General features: G+C 36.9%; 1 protein-coding gene across 2 annotated transcripts in view; it reads left to right on the top strand.

Moving 5' to 3' along the window:
• Positions 1-11,855, top strand: part of LOC118738657 (transcription factor AP-2-epsilon) — a gene marked incomplete at its 5' end in the record, with an annotated part of 341,438 nt that overhangs the window by 167,203 nt on the left and 162,380 nt on the right.

Below are 11,855 nucleotides of genomic sequence, written 5' to 3'. Positions count from 1 at the left end.
GTTTTCGCATTATTATTTAATTGAAATCATCCAGTCCATCGGTACATTACAGAATCTAGCTTTGATGCGGATTGTGGCTAGATGTTCGTCCACCGGGGTGAACGCCAGTACTCGGCGACGGATTCTCTCTCCTACCACGAATCCAACACCGAATTTGCGCTCCTTTGTGTGGCAACTGTCTTGCCCGTCTATCGCATTTCTTTGATGGCAGTGATGTCAGCCTTTGTGTTCCTGAGGACATATCAACCAACCAGCAGAGGCACCTTCCTCATTAAGGGTCCGGACATCTCATCAGACTTATTTTTTCTTGACTTCAGCCTTTTTAACTGATTTTATTTGGCACTCATATTAAGATACATATTTAATTCAAAACATAAAACCTTATTGTACATTTAATTTGACAGACAACTTTTGAAATTCGAACGAACAATGGACACCTGATGACCTTCACAAAAAGTACCTTCGCGTATAGTTTGGATTAACGTCATTCTTTTAAATGTAACAAAGAAGGAAACAAATCGTTTCATAAATATAACAATTAATATAAAGATGTCATTAATTTATATATATACATATAAATTAATGACATCTACTGCAATACATTTCGTTAACAACGTTTCGGGAGTTATTGTCTTGGGCATATATACATATATATTTCTTGCTCTCGATACACGTAAGAAGCCAACGTAGAGTAGTTGGTGCTAGAAACATGGAGTACCCAGATGTATTCCTGCAAGTTTAAGTGTTTATCCTTGGCTTTATTAATCGTTTTCGCCATGGCTACTTTTAACGGAAACTGCAAAGGAAGTGCTTTCGTTACACGTGAGAAGCCAACGTAAAGTTATTGTTGCTAGAAACATGGAGTGCCCAGATGTATTCCTGCAACTTTAAGTGTTTATCCTTGGCTTTATTAATCGTTTTCGCGATGGCTACTTTTAACGGAAACTGCAAACGTTTTAACTGAAACGGCATGTTTGCTAGGAATTCGTGGTATCAATACTGATTGTCCTTCGGCCCCGTCAGTGACGATGGTGGCTTGCACAATATATATTTTCAGCTCCATTATGCATAGTATTGTGCCACTGCACATTCGAGGTACGTCCAGGTTAAGCAGCAATATGAATGGCACCCCAACCTTTAATTGCAGTTTGTGGGACGGCACTCCTGAAAATCCTTAAGAGCTTAGAAACTCTATAGGATGTGTTGTTGGATCATCATATGCCATCACTGTATCAACAGACATGTGCCACAGTAGGCACTTTGCCATGCGGCCCGCTCCGATCTCAAGGAGGTTTTGAGCAAAGAGCCCGAAGTCTCTATCACTGGATGTTAGTTTTGAGGTTTAATATTTCCACCTTTGCTCACAATGGTGAAGCCTTGATGCACGTACATACTTATCTCCCTGCCACAGTGCCACGCTCGATAACAGGTAGCGTCTGCTCAAAAACTCCTTCGAGCAATACGACTACCCCACCCATCAGCGAACGGCTGCCGCGGATATCTTGCAAGTTCGACCGAGTGCCTCGACTGCATGCTTGTGTGATATCGTACATCTTAACATTTGTCAAATTTCTGTTTTAACTTTGTCCCGTTTTCTGATGTGGGAAATTTGCTGCCTTAACATATCACTTTCAAAATGGCATCAAGCCAATCAGACCGATCTGTATCCAATGTAGATGGCGCGACAAAATGAAGACTGAGTTGTCAATCTACGAAATGACAGCTGATGTTAAGAGAGCGATGGTAAGAAATTCGGCAAGGCAGATATGGTTTAACAGTGGAAATTTACGGTCTCCACCTGACATTTCTGTCTTACCACAGCTTTTTTAACATAATCTGTAGAAGGCGGAGACGGTCCACAACCCCGAGTCTGGCTCCCTTCTATACCTCCCCGACCAACGCTACTGCCACCCTGTAGAACGAGGCCGACCGCTCGTCGACGCACACCACCTTCTTAAACATGCCCTGACCACCCTCATAAAAACTCCTGATAAGGCCGAGGAGGAAGGTGTCCTCCAGTCCTCCCTGGCGATGGCCCCGTCCTTCTCACCCCGATCCAAAACGTCCAGAGTGATGGAGCGATCTCGCTAAAGAGCTTAGGCGTCCCTCCGGTTCTGGGCTTCGTGGAGAAAGGTTTCCTTCTCCTGCGACCTCTGCCGCTTGACAGGGTCAATACGGGATGGGCTCGCATCCCCAGAAACAACATCACCACAGCCCTACTGGCCATCGCTGAGCACCCCCTGGCCCACTCGAATGATCGCACGTGCTGCTCAGATACCTGCGCAGCAACCTGATCGCCGTAGCGCGCCAGGATCTTGGTAGCCATGCGACGGTCATCGCGTGCTTTCCTGGCCGGCCCAGCGTGCCGTTTATGCCTAACGGAGGTACCGGCCACACTGTACATTGCCCTCACGTCCAGAGCCACAGACGATTTCATCTGCGGCCCTGCCTCCGTCCTGGATGCAGACGAATTCGCCCGCGCCCCTAACCCCGAGTCTAGGTGCGGTGAGTTCCCACCGACACCACCAGAGCAAAGTGCAGACGAAGGGGTCGGCTCCGAGCCTTTACTGCACCCTGCAGCAGCAGCTGCCCCAGCCTGCCCAAAAGTCGATTCCGCCTCATTTAAAGAGGAGCGGAAAAGAGGGGTCGGTTTCGAATCCCCTCCACCACTGGAAGTTTTGTAAGTAGAATTGGGTTTTTGGTTTTGTTTTTGATTTTGCTTTTGTTTGTTTGTGTTCATCTTGTTCGTACGACCACCTACCCGATGAGGCGGGCGCAGTGGTCTAGGTCATAAAAAGGGGAATTCAAACAGTCCTCTACGGCAGCGCCCCATGCCGCAGCAAGGCCACCATTACTTCCTGAGGCGGCCCGGTGTCAGGAAAGCGCCGTTAAAATACAGCCGGTCTGGTAAACCCCCTAGCTGCAAACCTTCCAATGGGAACGGTGTCGCTTAACACCCTGGATTAGCGGGTCGGCAATTCTTGGTCATCGCTCACAAGCAGTCCGAACCATAGCAAATGGAGTGCATTCGCACAGTACCCGGAGGTAGAGACACGATTACACTACTACCCGATGAGAGGGTCTGGTTGTGATTCGACTAAGCCCCCGAACCAACGACAAGGTGCCTTCCCTAACGGAGGAACAGCTTCCAAAATACGATTAAATTTACGATAGAAATAGAAAAAGATGGAAAACTACCATATCTGGACACCCTAGTAATTAGGAACAATCGATTAAAAATTGACTGATATGCAAAACTTACGTCTTCGGGGAGATTAATCAATTATAATTCGAAACATGAGAGGAAAACTATTTTAAATACCGAAACCAATTTTAGAAGAAGAGTCCTCACCATTAGCGACAAATATTTTCATAAAAAGAACCAAAATATTATCCAACAAATTTTAGAAATTAACGAATTCCCCTCTTGCTTAATTAGGGAACTCATTTAGAATTATTACGTCAGGACCGATAAAGAGAATACTCATAATGAGAATAAAGTATACAAAACCGCTACATATGTTCCGGAGATATCTGAGAGGATGCAACATTCTAATATATATGACAAAGAAAAGGTCCAAATAGAATTTACATGCAGCACCACTCTAGGAAAAATATATATCAACACTAAGGACAAGATTCCTAGATACGAAAAATCTGACGTAATATAAAAAATTTCATGTAATGGCGACGGGTCCCACTTATGCGACAAAGTATATGTGGGGACAACAAGAACAAAACTCAATACAAGGATTTCCGCACGCAAATCAAATATATAGTTAAAGAACAGCTCAACGGACAATAAGACGGCCTAGTCAGTACACTGTAGGGATACGGGACACTTTTCTCCGATTTTGATAATGTTGCCATTCTACAAGAAGAAAAGAACTATAATAAAAGCTATATTTTGGAAATGTTACACATTACGAACACCCCTAATGAGAGAAGGATCAACTTTAAAACGGACACAGACAATAGTGCACATGTGTATCGCAATTTGGTTTTAAATTGGCAACAACAATCCTCAACGTAGGTGTTCCTCTATTCCATAATCAACATTCGTTCCGTTTCCCCAACATACCTTCGTAGAATCCCTGTAGGGAAAACACGAACTAGTGAACCAGATTTCTAGTTCAGTACTAGTTGATTTTTGCCAAAAACGAACCAGTCCGATAGAAACTAGTTCCGCACCAGCACAAAAGCAGTGAAATGTGGTACTTTCACTAAACTATTCTATTTTAAATTTTAAAAGCAGGGAAGGTAATCATTATGAGTAAAATAATATAAATCAGCATTTATTTTATGAATTATTATTGAGTTTTATTCTTTCGCTCAAACGGAAATAATTATTATTTGATTTTTATTTTTGGGATTACAAATAATGATTATTTTATGATTTTTATTTTTTCGCGCAGAGATTATCATTAATTTTCCGTTTTATTTTTCCACTTGAAAATAATGATAATTTATAAAATTGAAAAGGCTATAAAGACGCAACCTACTAAAATTTTTACCTGAAAAGTTTGGGTCTTATTCCTTTTATAAGGGTGCGGCTACTTATCAAAAGGATACGTCGGTAATCACGCTGGTATAGTTTTTGAGTTGCTTAATAATGATTATACTTAGTGATTCCATAAAAAAGGCCAAGATCCTGAAGGATAATTGAGAAAGGCAATGCAGTTGCAGAAAAAGAGGCATTTTAAAAAAAGTGTCAAAATAATTACCACTTTCTCACTAAATTTATTTAAAAATTCAAGCCACCAGAGCTACATTTTTTTAAGAAAAGACAAATTAATTTTTTTTATGCAATCCAGCACAGCTACCTTGATACAGTCAGTCAATAAAGTTTAGGTACAAAGATTTTTACTTTTATAACTACAATCAACTGCAAACGATTCTAGTCCAGTATTCATTAAAATTGAAGGTGAAGCTGTAAAAAAGTTCATATAAATTAAAAAAAACGCATTACGCACTCATTTTCCAACTACAGACAAAAAGAAGCTTAGTACATACAATCCTCCAGAGAGTTTAATCTATCATATTCTAGGTATTTTATCAAAAATTCAAAATGCATCAAGGTTGGGTGCCAACTTCTCGAAGCTTTTCATCTCCAGAGGAAGCATCTCTCAATTGCCTTCTTTCTAAATTGAATTTATATAAGACGCATTTGAGGTTGAAGGAAACATATTTTTTATGACTTATGGAAATTTTTAAGTTCAAAACGCTCGCTTTGAAAATATTATAGAACAGCTCTTTTATTTAAATTCAGCACAAATAGTAAACAAATACCATTGTCATTCACAATTGTACATCTATCGGGTGTGTGGAAAACATAATACGTAAACTCATTTTATACGATATACTTGCAAGCGTTTATCGTATATCATATGAAAATTCATTATGGGTGATAGTTTTATAGCTTATTAAATTTTAGTGTAACAAATGTAAAGTAAAGCCAACCTATGCTTTCCAATGCATCATCGCCTAATTAGAAATTAAAAAATTTTAAAGCGATCAAACAGTTAGGTATGAAATCTTGAGATGAATACTTATACACGTGAAAATATAGTTTACTATGTAAACAAAAAATAATAATAAAAATTAAATAAACGAAAGGAAAACAAATCACCGCATTTTTCTTCGTTTCCTTCAAATACGCAGTCCACTTTGTTCAATTATTTAAACTTTTCAAATCAATAATCACAATAAATAGCGGCACAATGAACGCGTGTTTGACAATTCGCTAAAATTGAAGCAAGCATAGCGGCTAGTGCTGCGAAACCATCGATGGGACCATGCTAGCCACTATCAATGGCCAATTCTTGGCCGAAATCCTGAATATAAATTCATTTCAAGAACAAATGCTTTTATAAACGTTTACAATAACAAAAGAAAAACAAATAACTAAATAACATTACCTCATTCAAGAATCTGGCAAAAACGCCCGACGCCGATTCTTTTCGAGGATACTAGCTTCGGCATCGCCCGATTAATCGGTCGGACTCTATCACTGAATCCAAATTGCTACGAACTTAGCGTATACTTTGAATACACCCGTTCGTAGAAATTCGGATTCAGTGATCGCATTTTCGTAGATTTCACGAAAAATCGGACAGCCATGGATTCTGTGATAGCCCTCATTTATAGCTTATTTCCACCAAAAGCTTAACGCCAGTTAAGAGGTCAGGTAAGTTTCAAGAATATTCACGTGGGGTGATCGGCAGGGTTTATTTCTTACATTTTTGCCTATTTTCTTTTCTGTTCTTGTACTTATCTTGAGCAATTACCCCTTAAAGTTGTAATATCCCTTTTTCAATAGACTTACCTGCATGGAAATGAACTATTAGTTTAAAAATAAATTAAAAGTTGTGTTTTTTAGCTTTTAAAGCCGTTCAATACAATAAATATATGTAAATATAATCTTATATGTGTACCCCTTTTCCATTTAAGGGGCCCCATTGTAAACCATCGATATTATCGATGGTTGTCTATAAAACTATCGAAAACCATCGATGGTGGCACTATTGATGGTTTTGAAGCACTAATAACGGGATAGTTTGTGTTGATGTTTTTTCAACACTTTTCTCATATTATATAAACAGTGTAATTTAGTTAAATGAACCAAAAAGGCTAATTGACTTTGAGAAGTAAATGTTATGTTTGACACATCGTGTAATTTGCAGAAATTGTTGTTATTTTGCATGTTAAAACCGATCGTGTGAATCTAACATGAATCGTGTTTTTTTAAAATTAGGATTACTTTTCTGGGTGAAAACCATTTCTTTTATTTGGTCTTTAACGTTACATGGTTATCGGCATAACACTTACTGAAGATTAGCTTTAAGTGTCCAAAAATTAGTAAGATATTAATATTTTTACCTTTTTGTTTGGGTTGACTATATTCTCCATTTTTATCGCACGTACAAGAAGCACAATACGAATGAAAGCACCATGTAGAACACTTAGGGCCGGTTGTTCAATGTGTGATTAGCACTAATCGGAGGTAGAAGCCCCGGTCGAATACAATGACTGCTTTATCGATTACATGTTATATGTCAAAACGTCGATAATGATGTTTAATCGGGAAGTAGTGTTCGAAGATGTGATCGATAAAGCAGTTGTTGTATTTAACCGGAGCTTCTACCTCTGATTTATGCTAATCAGCCATTGAACAACCGGCCCTTAATTGAATATCAAGAATGATAGGACAAAATTTCTCACACAAAGTAAACAAAGCCGAAACTGTTAACACAGCCAATTTTCTTAATATTAAATATTCTGATAGGAAACGTGGGTTAAAGGCCGTTTAGACCATGACTGGTTAATTTTAACTCGCGTTAAACGTCTTTATGGACGTTATCAACTCCCTGCATATAGCGTGTGATCGATAAAGCAGTCGATGTGTTTAACCGAAGGAAATACCTGATTAGCACAAATCGGAGGTAGAAGCTCCGGTTAAATTCAACGACTGCTTTATCGATCACATGTTATATGCATGATGTCAAAAACGTCGATAATGGAGTTGGGAAGTAGGGACAACCAGACATTGAACAACCGGCCCTAAGTGTTAACTAGACGTGGAGTAAACGGGCCTAATTGTGTTAAACTTTAAAAACACATACATATGTATGAATGTATGTATATGATTAATAAATAGAACTAATAAAGAAAGGTGATTTTTGTAAAAGTATGAGGCCGGTTACTCAATGTCTGGGACACAATAGACCCAGCGGTCGCAGTGCCTTACCCAACCAACTATCTACTCAATCTCTGGTTAACATAATCTGCGGATAAACATCGTTATCGACGTCTTCGGCTGCATGCATATAAAAGGGAGACGTTAACGTCGATAACTATGTTTATCCGGCGATTAGTGGTAAGCAGACATTGAGTAAACGGCCCTAACACTAACTGCAGGTTAAACTTCGTTATCGACCCCCTGTTGTACGTTACGGAACCGATAAGTTCGATAACTATGTTTAGTTAGTGTTAACCAGACATTGAGTAACCGGCCCTAAGTGAATTTCAGTGGACTTAGGGCCAGTTGTTCAATGTCTGGTTATCACTACCTCCCAGTTAAACGATTTCGACATAATGCATATAATATGTGATCGATAAAGCAGTAATTTTATTTAACCGGAGCTTTTACCTCCGATTTGTGTTAACCAGACATTGATCTACCAGCCCTTAGAGTTTCTGAGGCGTTGTTTACTTTTATTTGAGAATTTTCAAATCGGCAAAACCAAAGTAGAGGTTACCTCTAATATTGTTGTGGACAAATCAATTTTGAGAGGCCAGATATGAACCGATTTCAAATTTCTTTTTTCTAAGTAAAAGAAAATTAAATTTCTCGTCGATCTATTCGTGGCGATTTTTTAAAAAGCTCTAGTTTTTTATTAATTTATGTTGAAAAATTAAAAAAAAATTACGTTTGAATACTTCCACTTTTTTGAAAAACACTTAAAATTAATTTAAAATCCCTTTTTGATAGAATACATTTAACTAAAAATGTATCTATACTAATATATATTTTGAAAGGCGTTTTTTCTGTTCCTAACACTCGGGAACAGCTGTACAGATTGTTTTTGAAATTTTGGACACCTACTCCAGACCCTCCAAGGAGACAATAAATCAAAAATAATTTCGATATATCAAGGGAGTGTGGCACCTCCCGTACAAACTGCAATTTTCACACAACACATCTCTGGAAGTGTTCATGGTAAAGTGCTGCAACTTAGTAAAGAGATATATAAGATCAATGCCATACTCATAGAAAAAAATTGGAGTTATTAAAAAAGGGGGCGTGGGAGATGCCCATACAAACTGAATTCCTCATACCACACACACATTCTAGAAACCTGAAATCGTTTCATATTTGGGATTTCAAAATTGATTTGTCCACAGCAACCTTTTTTAGGTGTTAAAAAGGCAAAACATGCTGAAAATGCCGAAAAAGGCCAAATAAAAATTTAAATTTTTAATCAAAATACATGAAATGTAAGATTCTTTAATTTGTATAAAGATACGACCAATCAGACAAAATAGGCAAATGCCTTAAAATCCTAACCCTGTTAATAACTATTCCTTGTGGAAAAGTAATTAGGTTTTACACTTCACTGACGTGCTAAAAATGCAGCAGGTGCGTCAAGAAATAAAGTTTTTATATTTTTTAGTGATGTGTTCTGTAAACTAGGGTAAATTTGTAGTGAGTCGCGATTGGTAAGTACTTTTCGAAATCCACCACCTCTAGTTTACAGAACACATTACTTTATAGGGCTTTCGCATGAGGCGATTTTTTAGGCAACTTTTAGTTGAAAGCAAAAATCGCCTCATCCGAGCGGCCTTTCAACTAATCGCTTTCAAGAAAGTTGGTCGCCAGCCAACTTTGAGCTCGTTCAACTTTTTTTCCTTGCAACCCTGTGTTTGTTTACATTCTGTATCAGTGTTGGGAGGTGAAATTGTTCCTTCAGTACGAAATCTATACAAAAAATTTACTTTTCGGCTATAAATTGTATACACTTTTTAATTCGCTCATATATTTTCTTAGTACAATCCCTTCAAGACCAATGATTTTATGGTATTCATGAGAAAGTTTATGTATATACGTTTACGTATTTTACACTTTTACAAATTGATTCCACGTGCACATGTACTGCATTTAACGCAAATATAAGATAAAAGACATTTTCCTTGGATTCAGTACTAAAATTTGACATTTTAATAGCATTTCAAGTGCTTATCAAAACTTTACGAGAAGATTTGACCATTTATCTTAATATTATTCAATTTTAATTATTTTTTGTAAAAATACGGTTTATATTTTAATAAAAGCCGTACAAATCCAAGGTTCAAACTTAGTGCAACATTAAAAAAAAACCAACACACTTTCGTAAAAATTTCGAGCTTTTTAATTCGATTTCCTAGACTTATTTTGAGTGTGCGGTTTTTTATCCCATTAAATTTTAATATAACTAAGTTTTTTAAGACTTCTTTGATGAAGGTGTTGCTAATTTTCTCCATACGAAAAATCGTCGAACACACTTCGTATGGAAGAAAATGGCTGACATCGTCGACAAAAAAAATTGCCAAGTTCAACGGTAAGTCCCAGCTACTTTAAACTTGCACTTTATTATACTAAAATTGAATGGGATAAAAACTAAAGAATATTAATAAAGCTCGAAATTTTTACGAAAGTATGTGGGTTTTTGGATGTTTCGCAAAGATTTAATCTTGGGTTTATAAAATTTTTCTTAAAGAATACATTATATTTTATAAACAGGTAATTAAAATTAAAGAATAATAAAATAAATAGTAAAACCTTGTCAATATGTGAGTGCCGTAAAAGTATTATATTTAAGAAAATCTCTTCTTATAACTAACGAAGACTTTGTTTCTATATGAAGCTGACTTCGACATTTTGTTTTAATAAAACTTAGTATCGAAAAGTTTCTTTAAAAATTTGCCTAGGCTATATTATACTGGTTCGTTCAAGCCATTTTTCAAAACTTACAAAGGTAAATACCAACAGGCGAACAAAAGAGAATACAAAAAATTTCTTGCTGTGAATTTTCAGAGCTATATATTTTTAGTATTCATTACAAAATTGTACTAAAAAGTACTGCGGAGTAGGAAAGTATATTGTAAATGAAATTGTATCAAACAAGTACAATTGTACCAAAAATGTCAACACTGTTCTGTATACATACTTTTTTTCTTTTTTACTTTTTTACTCTTATTTTACCTTTCAGCTTCGCTACAAGCACTTCTACCAATGCTTGGCTTACCAAATTTACGCCAATTGATAAAATTTTGCGATTTAAATTCATTTTCAATAATGTAAAGAACGATTCGTGTTGAATCGAAAATAACCTCGTTTGAATAGGGATGGCAACTTTTTCACTTTCAACTTCTCATTCAACTTCGTATTCAACTTTTGTTGCCTGGAAAATCGCCTCGTGCGAATGCCCTATTAATGAGGGCATGTCACTGGAGGTAAGAGAGAAATTTAAAAAATGCAGGTAATGCAATGGGTAAACGAGAAAGTGAAAAATTTTGTCTTGAGGCGTATTGTAACGCGTTACTCCATCGATACAAAAAGTAAGCGCTTACCAAAAATATAAGTTTTTGCTGGGAGGTTAAATAAATTTGGTTAGTACAGCATCTACTGGAGCAACTTTAAGACTACGTTTATTTATTGTTGTTTGTGTGAAATATTTTATTTTTATCAGTATTTTTCTTAGAATGAAACTTTGTTAAAATAAAAGTAAAAAAAAATAAAAATTTTGTCAGAAGCGCCCCCTCCCCCCTTACTGTTAACGTTATCCAAAAGCGAAAAATTAAAAGCAAATATCCGGTCTAACCGGTTTTTTTCTGAATTCGAAAATTAAAAGCCGTTTTTTTCAAATTGCCTTTTTTCGAATAACTCGAAACCCAGTGTTTGAACAAAGTCGAATAAATGAACACCCAAGGCGTGATTCAAAGAAAAATTTGTTTTCACCTCCTCACGTCCCAAAGCTTTTGACCAGATATGTACATACAGTGCGCGTAAGTTACTTAGACGCATGCACAAGCATTTGCATTCACATTTATATTTCAAACAGTTATTGTTAAAAGATTGTTTATTTTAATAATCAGTACCCCAATAATAATGCTTATCGCCAATTCTACGGGAACAAATTGTTCTCATAATTGATCACCTAGTATTCGCGAATGTATTTGCGTAAGTCCTGTTTCGTGCAGAAAATAACAAATTCCAAAAGCTGCAACACACGCTAACACTTTATAGAATTGCCACACACGTTTCTTACGTGAGTAGCTGTTTTAGGCGCATGCAGACAAACAAATAAAGTTAACTG

The sequence above is a fragment of the Rhagoletis pomonella genome, unplaced genomic scaffold (assembly GCF_013731165.1).
Source record: "Rhagoletis pomonella isolate Grant_MI unplaced genomic scaffold, Rhpom_1.0 Rhpom_scaffold_00005, whole genome shotgun sequence".
Lineage (NCBI taxonomy): Eukaryota > Metazoa > Arthropoda > Insecta > Diptera > Tephritidae > Rhagoletis > Rhagoletis pomonella.
Note: the sequence above shows the minus strand (reverse complement) of the source record. Positions and strands in the feature narration are given on the sequence as shown.